Here is a 12,737-nt window from a genome sequence, read left to right as displayed (position 1 = left end):
ATAACAGACAAGGTGTTTGTTTGCAGTGTGGTAAACCTAGACATTTCAAAAAAAAGAATGTCATAAAAATTGAACACTTTTATCCCTCAAGGCAGAAAGCTGCCTTCAGAGGTGTACAAATATTGTGGTAAAGGTCGACATTGGACAAATAAATGTCGTTCCAAAACTGATAAAAGTGGAAATTTACTGTCTCCTCTCCTGGGAAACGGGAGCCGGGGCCCACAGGCTTGGGGCCCCAACAATTACAATAGAAGTCTACTACAATATTCAGTGAGCAATGGCCTACAACATTAAGGAATAAATTCAAGTCCTCCTTAAGGATCCCACACCTTACCCCAGTTTCTCAGCTTTATGCGGCAACTAAGCAGAGCGCCGCTGCTGACTTAGCTATTACTCAGCCTTATACTTTGTCTCCTAATAGAGGAGTATATAAATTAGCTATTAGAGTGTGTGGCCCTTTGCCAAAAGGACATGATATTACTAATAAAATGTTTATTTTGGTACAAGTTTCACAATTTATACGCCTAGAGGCAGGGGAACGTATTCTCAATAGAGAGGGTTTCGTAGCACAGAAAAAACTGTTTTTTGGGAAACTTTAGTTTCTAATCAAAAGCCCTTATGTTCATTGCACATTAATGGGATAGTTTTAAAAGAGTTAATTGATACGGGGGTGAATATGTCTATTATTTGTTTAAATTAGTGGCCTATACAATGGGAAAAAAGACAAGTTTCAATTATACTCACTGGCTTGGGTGCTGCTTCTGTGATTTATCAAGACGTAGAACCTTTAACCTGTGTCGGTCCTAAAGGTCAACAAGGTCAAGTGTTTTTTTTAATTTTTATATTGTTCCTATCAATATTAATTTTTGGGAACAAGATCTTTCACAACAATTTGCTGCTTTTTTAAACATTCCTCATATTTCCTCAGCTGCCAAAAATAAGATGTTCAAAATGGGCTACAATCCTTTAAACTCATAGCCACCACTCCTATTTAGGTGAAACAGTGACTATTATTTAAAGAAATACTTAGGACTCTAAAAGAGTAAGTCAAAAAACAAATGGCCGAGAGGAATATAAAGCCACGTATTTCTGCATGGAATTCCTGTCTTTGTCTTGTCTTAAAATTATAAATGTTTACATTAAACCTAGGGAAAGTTTACAGCCTGGTCTTCCTAATCCTGCCCTTATCCCACAAAGTTAAAACCAGAGAAAAGCAGCAAGATGCTTTTGTATCATTACAAACTCAGCTTTCTTTCTACTCACTTAATATTGCCACAGAAAAAATTTAACTGGATTTTCTTATCAATATTTAGGTTATACCTTGGGGGCACAAAATATTCGACCCCAAAAAATTCAAATTCGACGTGATCATTTAAAAACATTAAATGATTTTCAAAAGCTTCTAGGAGACATTAATTGGATGCGTCCTGTTTTAGGAATACCAACATATCAGTTATAACATCTTTTTTCTATTCTAGAAGGAGACAGTCACTTGGACAACTCACGGCATTTAACTCCTTTGGCTTTACAGGAACTCCAGCCTGTTGAAGAGCAACTTCAAAAGGCCCTTCCTTTTGTTTATTTCATACTTTACCTTCTCCCACAGGAATGATTCATCAAACTAGTCGACCACTAAAATGGATCTTTTTGTCCAATAAAATATCTAAACGCTTGGCTACTTATATCGATCGTTTAGCTGAACTGATCATCAAAGGACGGCATCACTGTCGACAACTTTGGGGAGGAGATCCTTCCTTAATTATCTCTCAATTCACTCATAGTCAGATCACTTATCTTCTTGCAACTTCTGATTCTTGGCAAGAAGCTTCATCAATCTTGAGTTACAGTTTATCCTTATCCCTCGGTGCAATAGGGAGAATTGTTTGCTATTCTCATGGTCTTACTTGATTTCCCTACTACTGGTTGTAACATTGTTAGTGATTCTCAATACGCCGTTTATGTTACTTCTTATATTTCTCAGGCCACTTTACCTCTTTGTACTACTTCTTCTCTTCAGAAATTATTTTCTTTGTTGTCCTTTACTTTGAGCCAACGTCGAGCTCCTTTATTCATCACTCATCTTCGTTCTCATTCTCAACTTTCTGGGCCATTAGTTCATGGTAATACTCAGATTGATTTGCTTTTAATCGGCCACCTACATGCTGCAGAACAAAAATATACTCTACATCACACTAATAGTTCTGGCCTTCAACGATGGTTTCATTTAACTCATAAACAAGCTCGTTCTCTTATTCGAGCTTGTCCTTCCTGTGCTCCTTTGAGCATTCCATCCTTCCAACCTGGGGTTAATCCACGAGGTGTCCCTTCTTTTAGACGATTAAAGTATGTTCATCATACCATTGATACCTTTTCTCATTTCTGTTATTACTCATCTCTTAGCTTATTTCGCCATCATGGGCATTCCTCATACTTAAAACTAATAATGCCCCTGCCTATGTCTCTCGTAAATTACAAGTTTTCTTACAGCAATACAATATTCAACATATCACCGGTATCCCGGGCAACAGTCAAGGTCAAGCCATCATTGAGCGCACAAATTTAACTTTAAAAACTTAACTATTAAAACAAAACAAAAAGGGGGAAATGAGCCCCCCAGAAACCAGATTTTGAAACCAGATTTTGAAGGTTCTTTTTACCTTAATTTTTTTGAATCAATGGAGACAATTGCAAGACTCTGCTGTCGTAACCCATCTTTCCTCAACTCCCTCGGTGATAGTCCCTGCTGACAGTTTAAAGGTTTGGTATCCTAATGAAGAAGGTAAGCATGTTCAAGGGCAAGTTCTAAAACAGGGACGGGGCTATGCTCTTGTCCTTACAGGGAGTGGACCTGAGTTGTTTCCTACAAGATGATTGAAACCCTGTTGAAAAGAAAACTGGATTCAGCATGCATTTCTTCCTTTGTTAGATGTGCCTCGGCGGGAGACTTATTTCTCTTAGTGAGGCTTTGTATGAATATTGGACTTATATTCCCTTTCCACCCTTGTATCAGGGAGTCGCCTGAGAGGAGGCGGAAATTAAGGTTTTCACCAATAACATTACTTGGATGCCATCCCCCATATGGACAAGGACAACATAGAACGGGAAACAGCAATTATAATCAGCACATACCAATTTGGAGTGGAAGGACTTCCAATATGTATGGGAAATAGTCCTCATTGTCTCCGAAAATCACATGAAGCTTGGGCTGTTCGTTATAATCATAGTCATGTGGCTGCTAATACTGTTATTATTGTAACTAGAAGTTTTTAATATAATCATACTGTATATAGTAATGAAACTATTCCTAGTTCTTTACTTTTTTGTCCTATTCTAGACGTTTCTCCTAATATTGAGGTGCTGGAGTGACAATAATGTCGGGGAACTAAACCCCGGATTTTATTAGAATACAACGGGATGCAAATAACTGATTGAAGTGTGCACGGTGATTTTCAAACAAAATTTAGTCACATACCTTTGAAATGACACTGGGTAAATAAAAGTATTGCTGCTAACAGTAATGAAACCTTGGTATGGCGTGAAGGAGGCCTGAAGTACAGAGTTATTTTTGGAAGTTGTTAGTTGCAGGCGATGCCATTAGCACTTTTGTGGGGAATATGCCCCTTAATCTTTCTAACCCAAATAACTCCTTTCATATTCAGTTATATCGGAATACCTCCTGATATATTATTTCTTGTGTCCGTAAGCCCCACCTATTATTAGCAGGAAATTTGACATGGGATAATCTTACGGGGATTGTTAATAGTACAGATACGTGTACATTTTTGTCTTGCCTCAATCATTCCTGGTGGCACAATTTTACTGAGGATATTTATATCCTCAGGGCTCGTAAGGAAATTTGGCTACCTGTTAACCTTACGTGACCATGGGGGGCATCACCTCCTGAGACTTATATTTGGACTTCTCTCCAGTGAACCCTCCGTGCCCTTGGACTTATAATTGCCTCGGTGATGAGCCTTGTCGCCATGGTCTCCACTGCAGCCATAGCAGGACTCGCTCTTCGTCAAAGCATACAAAATGCTGAATTTATGCAGCAATGGCACGAACAATCTCACCGGTTATGGCTTCAACAACGAAACATTGATTCTCAACTTGCTGAAAGATTGGACAACATGGAGCAAGCATTGACATGGCTTGGAGATCAGCTCACTGTACTCAGTACTCGGATGACATTACAATGTGATTGGAACTCCACTCAATTTTGTGTAACGCCTGTGCCTTTTAACATCTCTCAAAATTGGACTGTAATCCGAAAATTATTAGTAGGCCATAAAAATATTAGTTTGGACATCCAAGAGCTCACTCAGAACATTTCCGAAGCATTTCAACAACAATTACATGTGTTGTCCGGAACTGTAACCCTTCAGGAGCTGGGTCAGCGCCTTGCTTTAACCCATGGACCCAGATGAAGATATGGATTTCTACAATCTCTGGAAGTATATTGCTTTGGGCACTTGGATTGGGTCTACTTCTTTTGGTGATTCGATGCTCCCTCCGTCGCCTCCAAAAACAAAAGAAAACACAAGAACAAATATGGGCTACCTTTTTAGGATTGAGGCAAAACAAAAAAAAAGGGGGGGGGAAATGCAGGGGCCTTTGAAAGCAGTATGCTGAGAATAGATAGGGCTCAAGGACAGTATCTCCAATTGAACTTTTAATGAACTCCCGTAGGCGCCAAGAAGGCGGGCAGATAAGGAAGAGCATAGAAACAAAGAACTGAGTAGAAGGTTACATCTGGGAAAAGAAAGTTTGTTTTGCATTGCATTCTTTCTGCTGACGTGGGGTTTATGGAGTATAAATAAAGTGAGGTGGAGGCTCTGAGCGCGGCCGCCATGTTCTCTGTGTGTCTTTGTCTTTTGTGTGTTCTTTCATTCTCCACCACCCCCGGCACGGACCCCAACAGGGAGCGATCAGTAAGTGGTGACTAGAGAGAAGTGACGGCCTTCAGCGTGGACGGAGAAAACAGGCCACAGACTCACAGAGGAAACGCCACAGATCCACAGACGGAGAAAACACCACAGACGCACGGACGGAGGAAACACCACAGACGCACGGAGGGAAGAAAAGCGCCACAGACGCATGGAGGGAGGAAAAGTGCCACAGACGCAGGGACGAAAGAAATGCCACTGACACACGGATGGAAGAAACACCACAGACGCATGGATGGAGGAAACGTGCCACAGAGGCACACACGGAGAAAACAGGCCACAGATGCACGAACGGAGGAAACGCCACACATGCACGGACGGAGGAAACAGGGCAGAGACGCCCACACACCAGTGTGGAACGTCGGACAGGAACGTCCTGGCCATGCACTGTCCACTCCCCCTAGAGACTTCCCACCCCAGAGCACTCAGGATGGCTGTGGAGCGCCTGCCACGCACCCCAGAGGCGAAGCTGGGGAGCCAGAGATGAACAGGTTCACGTCCATCAAATGCAGCTGCAGTCCCTGTAATAACTGCAGGTCACTATTAAACAGAAGGGCACCTCACTTGGAATAAAAGCACTCTGCATAAAAGAACTAAAGATTGGCTGGAGACAGCTTAGAAACCGTCACCATTATTCTTGTTAGTGACAGCGAAGCTTCAAGAGTGGTCATTTTTCCTGTAGAAATCCCACAGAGGTGATTCCTGGAACTCATTTAGAATATTTCTTTCCCAGAAACCACACAACCAAGAACTTAATAGTGCCGTCTCTTGACCAGAAAGATTCAGATTTCTGATGAAACTAAACCCTGTCCAGCCTCCTGATTCTAGAAGATGCTATACAGAAAAGCTAACTCAAAGGGGTCTCATTTCTTTTGTCGTCCATGACACATATAAAAAAAAATTTTAAATATTCAAAAAATGTAGGAATTGTACAGTGAATACCCATGTGTCTACCCCCTGGATCACAGATTAGATTTAAATGTAAAGTTCTAAAGGTTCCCAGCTAAGGAAACGTGCAGTGTAAGCCTCTACCTGGTTAGAACCAAGGGGAATGGAATGAGCTTTCCCCAGCCTTGCTGCTCAGCTGGGAGGAGCTGCCACAGCTCAGCCACCCCACCCCAGAGCACCCAGGATGGCTGTGGAGTTCCTGCCACCCACCCCAGACGTGAGGCTGGATAACCAATCGCGGTGTTAAGAATGAGCCAGCCTTTAGAGGCCATGTGGTCTATACTTGAATAGAAAATGTTCCAGGAAACTAAAGATTCCAATGCGTGTGCTGAATTCCTAACCATTTGAAACCCAGGCTCCTCATCTATATACAAAGAACAACGCTCTCTCCTGGGAAAGCATTTCAGAAGCACGAAAAAGGATCCACATGAGAGCAGCTGAAAACTACAAGGCATCATGCAATTATAAACCTTTTTCTATATCTTTGTTTCAAGGAATGTCAGCATTCTAAATATTGCAGTTCATCCCACATCACCTTTCAGGAGCAAATCATAACGATCAAAACTATCAGCAGAATCACTACCAGCTCAGTCACCACGTGCTTCTTCTTCCTGCATGACAATTCCTGCAGAACGATGGGACCATCCCAGAATGGCTCCCTGCCATCATGTGCCCATTCTCCTTCCCCAGGGAGCTATTCCTGTACTCATGGGGCATGGGAAACCTGTATAACGTCACCAGAAAGTCCTTGTTTGACTTACACACTTCCCAGACGGGCTGATTTTATCCAGACTCCTAACTGTGTCAAACACTAAACCTAAAAAATCATCAAGAAACCAAAGAAATGTAAGGCCAGGTCCTGCCCCAGGTGCATGGCTACTAGGGGAGAAATAGAAAATGAGACATGAAAGGAAACTTTTAAGATATTCAGACCATCACTGGATGATTCCAGGAACCCATTACAGATCATTGCTGTTCCTAATAACAGGAAAGAAATTCTAAAATCCCAACAGGCATGGTGAGTCCCTCACTTGCATGAAGTGAAAATAATAATCCATCACTCTCTTCAAAAGGACAAAAGAAAAACTCTACTTCCTCTTCATATTAATTTGTGTAAAGCAACTTAAGTGAGAAAATCTTAATGTCTGGACTGTGATATCAATAGCAAAATAATCCCAAGATTCCCAATTAAAAGATACAGACGGCCTGAATGACTTTAAAACAAGAAAAACTGACTATATGCTGCCTACAAAAAACTCAGTTCAGCCGCAAAGACACACATAGACTAAATGTGAAGGGATGGAAAAACACATTCCACATTAATGGAAATCAAAAGTGAGCAAGAGTAGCCATATTTATTTCAGATCAATCACAATTTAAGTCAAAAACTGTAAAAAGGAGAAGAAAAGGTAATTATATAATAAAGAGATCAAAATAGCAAAAGGATATAACAATTACGAGTATATGTGCACCCAACAACAAAGCACTCAGATATGTAAAGCAAATATTAGTAGATCTAAATAGAAAGAGAGGTCTGGCGCAGTGCCTCATGTCTATAATCCCAGCATTTTGGGAGGGATGTGGAGGCAGGTGGATCACCTGAGGTCAGGAGTTTAATACCAGTCTGGCCAACATGGTGAAACCTTCTCTCTACTAATACAAAAAATTAGCCCAGCATGGTGGCACATGCCTGTAATCCCAGCTACTTGGGAGGCTGAGCCAGGAGAATCACTTGAACTCAGGAGGTGGAGGTTGCAATGAGTTGAGATTGCACCTCTGCACTCCAGCCTAGGCAACAACAGCAAAACTCTGTCTCAAATAAATTTATATATACATAAATACACACACACACACACATATATATATGTGTGCGTGTATATATATATATATATATATATATATATATGGAGAGAGAGAGAGACAGAGAGAGACAGGGAGACACCAACACAACAATAGTAGGAGCTTCAAAATCCCACTGTCAGCACTGGAGGTCATCTAGACAAAAAATAACAACAAAACATCAAATTTAAAGTCCAGTGTAGACCAAATGGACCTATCAGACATTTACAGAACATTTCATCCAACAGATACATAATGCACATTCTTCTCCTCAGCACATGGAACATTCTCTAGAATCCACCACATGTTAGGCTACAAAAGAATTCTCAATACATTTTTTCTAAAATTGAAATAACATCTAGGATATTCTCAGACTCTAACAGAATAAAGCTATAAATCAACAACAAGGAACAGACACTTCTCAAAAGAAGACATTTATGCAGCCAATAGAGACATGAAAAAATGCTCATAATATAGAATGAGACCACCACTTCTCCTGTTGTCTTTCCCAACTTTTCCCCGTCTCCCCTTTTCCCTAGTTTATAAGACAGGAGAAGGGGGAGAAAACAAAAAGTTGGAAGGAAACAGAAGTAAGATAAATAGCTAGACGACCTTGGCACCACCACCTGGCCCTGGTGGTTAAAATAATAATAATAATATTAACCCCTGACCCAAACTACTAGTGTTATCTGTAAATTCCAGACATTGTCTGAGAAAGCACTGTAAAACGTTTTGTTCTGTTAGCTGATGCATGTAGCCTCCCATCATGTTTTGTCTGCGGCTAGTCCTGCTACAATAATCACTCGCCATCAGAGAAATGCAAATCAAAACCACAATGAGATACCATCTCACACCAGTTAGAATGGCGATCATTAAAAAGTCAGGAAACAACAGGTGCTGGAGAGGATGTGGAGAAATAGGAACACTTTTACACTGTTGGTGGGACTGTACACTAGTTCAACCATCGTGGAAAACAGTGTGGTCATTCCTCAAGGATCTAGTACTAGAAATACCATTTGACTCAGCCATCCCAATACTGGGTACATACCCAAAGGATTATAAATCATGCTGCTATAAAGACACATGTACACGTATGTTTATTGCGGCACTATTCACAACAGCAAAGACTTGGAACTAATCCAAATGTCCATCAATGACAGACTGGATTAAGAAAATGTGGCACATATACACCATGGTATACTATGCAGCCATAAAAAAGGATGAGTTCATGTCCTTTGTAGGGACATGGATGGAGCTGGAAACCATCATTCTCAGCAAACTATCGCAAGGACAGAAAACTAAACACCGCAAGTTCTCACTCATAGGTGGGAAATGAACAGTGAGATCACTTGGACACAGGAAAGGAAACATCACACACTGGAGCCTGTTGTGGGGAGGGGGGAGGCGGGAGGAGGGAGGGATAGCATTAGGAGATATACCTAATGTAAATGATGAGTTAATGGGTGCAGCATACCAACTTGGCACGTGAATACACATGTAATAAACCTGCACATTGTGCACATGTACTCTAGAACAAAAAGTTTAATTAAAAAAAAAATCAACAACAAGGAGAACTTTCAAAACTGTATAAATACATAGAAATTACACAATATGCCCTTGAATAGCCAATGGGTCAATGAAGAAATGAAGAAGGAAATTTAAAAATTTCTTGAAATAAATGAAAACAGAAACACAACATATCAAAGTTTATGGTATACAGCAAAAGCAGTATTAAGAGGAAAGTTTATAACAATGAACTCCTACATTTAAAAAACAGATTTAAAATAAACAACCTAACAACGAACTGCAATGAGCTAGAAGAGCAAGAACAAATCAAATCCAAAAGTGGTAGAAGAAAAGAAATAACAAAGATCAAAGAGGAACTAAATAAACTTGAAACTAACAAATATAAAAATGAAGAAAAAAATATTGGTTTTTTGAAAAGATAAATAAAATAGACAAACCATTAGCTACACTAAGCAAACAAAAAGAAATCCCAAAGAAATAAAATTAGAAACAGAAAAGGAGAATGATAGTTGATACTACAGAAATACAAGGGATCATTACAGACTATTTTGAACAATTGTATGTCAACAGATTGGAAAATCTAGAAGAAATGGATAAATTCCCGGACACGTACAACCTACCAAGATGGAACCAAGAAGAAACGGAAATCCTGAAGAGACCAATAATGAGTAACACGTATGACTAAGTAATAATAAAAAGTCTCCCAACAAAGAAAACCCCAGAACTAGGTGACTTCGCAGCTGAACTCTACACATTTTTATTTCAATTCTTCTCAAACTATCCCAAAAGTATTGAAGAGGAGGGAATTCTGCCAAGTTCATTCTTCAAGACCAGCATTACCCTGATACCAAAATAAGGCAAGGACACAATAAAAAGAGAAAACTATAGGTCAATATTCCTGATGAACACAGATGCAAAAATCCTCAACAAAATACTAACAAACTGAATCCAACAGCAAATCAAAAAGATTATACACCATGATCAAGTGGGATTTATCCCACGATGCAAGGATTGCTCATCAAACACAAATCAATAATCATGCTACATCACATCAACAGAATTAAGGACAAAAACCATAATATCATTTCGATAGATACAGAAAAAGCATTTGATAAAATTCAACGCTGCTTCATGATAGAAAGTCTCAACAAACGAGGCACTGAAGGAAACATACCTCAACACAATAAAGGCCATATGTGACAAACCCACAGCTAACATAATGGGGAATGGGGAAACACTAAGAGCTTTTTCTCTGAGATCTGTAAAAGACAAGGACGCCCACTTGTGCCACTCCTATTCAACACAGCACTGAACGTCCTAGTCAAGAGCAGTCAGGCAAGAGAAAGAAATCAAGGGCACCCAAAGTGGAAAGGAGGCACTCTAATTATCTGTTTTCAGACAATGTGCTCTTATATATTAAAAAAAAAAAAAAGACTCCAGCAAAAATCTCTTTGAACTGATAAACAAATTCAGTAAAGTTACAGAATACAAAATCAACATATAAATATCAGTAGCATTTCTATAGACCAACAATGAGCCAGTGAAAAAAGAAATCAAGAAAGCAATCCCATTTAACTACAAAAATATAAAATAAAAATAAAAATACCTCAGAAGAAATCTAACCCAGAAGGTTAAAGATCTCTATGAGGAAAACGATATTCTACCCTCGGAAGGTAGAACAGTGGCTTCTAGAGACAGGAAAGGGCGGCGGGAAGGCAGAAAGGGAGAGGTTGTCTAATGGATACAAAATTACATCTAGATAGTAAAAATAAGGGTTAGTGTGCTATAGCCTTGTAGGGTGACTACAGTTTACAATTTATTGTATATTTTCAAGCAGCTAGAAGAGAGGATTTTAAATATTCCCAGCATTAAGAAATGACAAATGTTTGAGATGATGGACATGCTAATTACCCTGAGTTGCTAATTACACACGAAAAACATGTATTGAAATATCATACTGTATCCCATGGATATGTACTATAATGTGTCCATTAAAAATAATAATTGTTAAAAACCCAAGGGTCATTTCTCATGTGTCCTTTGTCAGTGTTGTGGTCCATTGGTGGAGACCTAGCCATTTGCAAGTAAGACTATAGTCACTTGAGCTGAAAGCAAATGAATCGTCACAAAAATTACCACTGGCACCGAGTCTTCTTTCCAGAATTTCCTGCCCACAGCACTGCCACAGTCACTGTGGGCAGGAAAGACACACTAGCACCCAAGTTTCAACCCCAGTAAAGTTGATGCTTTTATTTCTCTGGTTTGGAATAGGTGTGTGTTCATAATTTACGTTTACTCCAACTGTCCCCTTGCTTAAATAGCTTCTTAAGGATAACTTCCTCTTACTAAATCCCAACAGCTTCTGAGCATCCATTATATTCTCCAAAGTAAATAAAAAGAGAAAACGTGTTGAAAGCCTGATAATGTTCACTTAAGAATCCAGCATGATGTACAGCTTGAAATGGCTACTCCACCTTGTTCCTTTACATGACTTTTAAAGTAGCCCCAGTTATTATACATAATTGAAGTCATAATTTCTGCAATACCATTAGGTCCACGAACGGTGGGGCCAGGGGACTTCAAAGTCTGTCTCCGATTTTTTTTTTTTTTAAAAAGGAAAGCTCATGAGAGTAGGTAATGAAAATAAATATTCACACAACTCGGAACAGGGGATGGTGAAACATAAAGCTCCAGCCTGGCACAGGTGTCCAGCCAGTGAGGGTGGGGACACAGACTCATACGGTCCCCACAATCCCTCAGAAATGCCACAGACAGGTGGGTGGCCTGAGACAGAGCCAGGCTCCGAATTCCGGGAGCTGTCTGGCTCATGTGCACCTCATGTGGTCCACACTGCACGAGGATGCCCAACGTCACCAGTCCCGGTGCAGAACACAAGAATGCCCCATGGCATGAGCCCCCGCTGCACAGCATAGCCCGAAGGTGCCAGCTCAGACTCCTACACACGCTGGTCACCAAGGCACTGCCCTCCAGGAAGGAGGACCCCAGAGGTCGTGGCAGGGTGAGGTTCTGCTCTTCATCATCCGCGAGCAGAGGGGAAAGTCCCAGCAGACATTTGGGGAGCCTCTACACGTGGTTCTGGGACTCTGAGTGGAGGTTCAAAGATGTCCCCAGGTACGCCAGACTCAAACCTAAAAAAGACCCATTCTTCCAGATATGCCCAGACTGGAACCTATATAGGCCATCCTTCCTAGCTTTTCTCTGGAAAAGCAGGCTTAAAAGAGTATCGACTAAAAGGGGCCACCAGGAAGACAGAAGTCCTATCTTTAAAAAAAGATTTTTTTTTTTTTTTTTTTTAAAAAGAGGCACTGAGGCTCTGACCCATCTGAGCACAGAGTACATGCTCGGCAGCCTCTGTCAGAGCAGAGCAAGTACACACATGCTCTCCATGCCCTGTGCTCCCAGCACCCGTGCTCCCCGCACCCATGCTTCACACGCCCGTGCTCCCCACACCCGTTC

At 40.6% G+C, this 12,737-nt stretch overlaps 1 long non-coding RNA gene across 1 annotated transcript in view; it reads right to left on the bottom strand.

Annotated features, from left to right (window-relative positions):
* LOC144334916 (uncharacterized) overlaps positions 1-10,481 on the bottom strand; it is a 119,083-nt gene extending 108,602 nt beyond the window's left edge. The window contains exon 1 of the long non-coding RNA XR_013405174.1: positions 10,435-10,481. This is a non-coding gene — a long non-coding RNA (uncharacterized LOC144334916). The remainder of the gene's footprint in view (positions 1-10,434) is intronic.
* Between the last annotated feature and the right edge of the window lie 2,256 nt (positions 10,482-12,737).

This window comes from Macaca mulatta, chromosome 15 (genome assembly GCF_049350105.2).
Source record: "Macaca mulatta isolate MMU2019108-1 chromosome 15, T2T-MMU8v2.0, whole genome shotgun sequence".
Classification (NCBI taxonomy): Eukaryota; Metazoa; Chordata; class Mammalia; order Primates; family Cercopithecidae; genus Macaca; species Macaca mulatta.
Note: the sequence above shows the minus strand (reverse complement) of the source record. Positions and strands in the feature narration are given on the sequence as shown.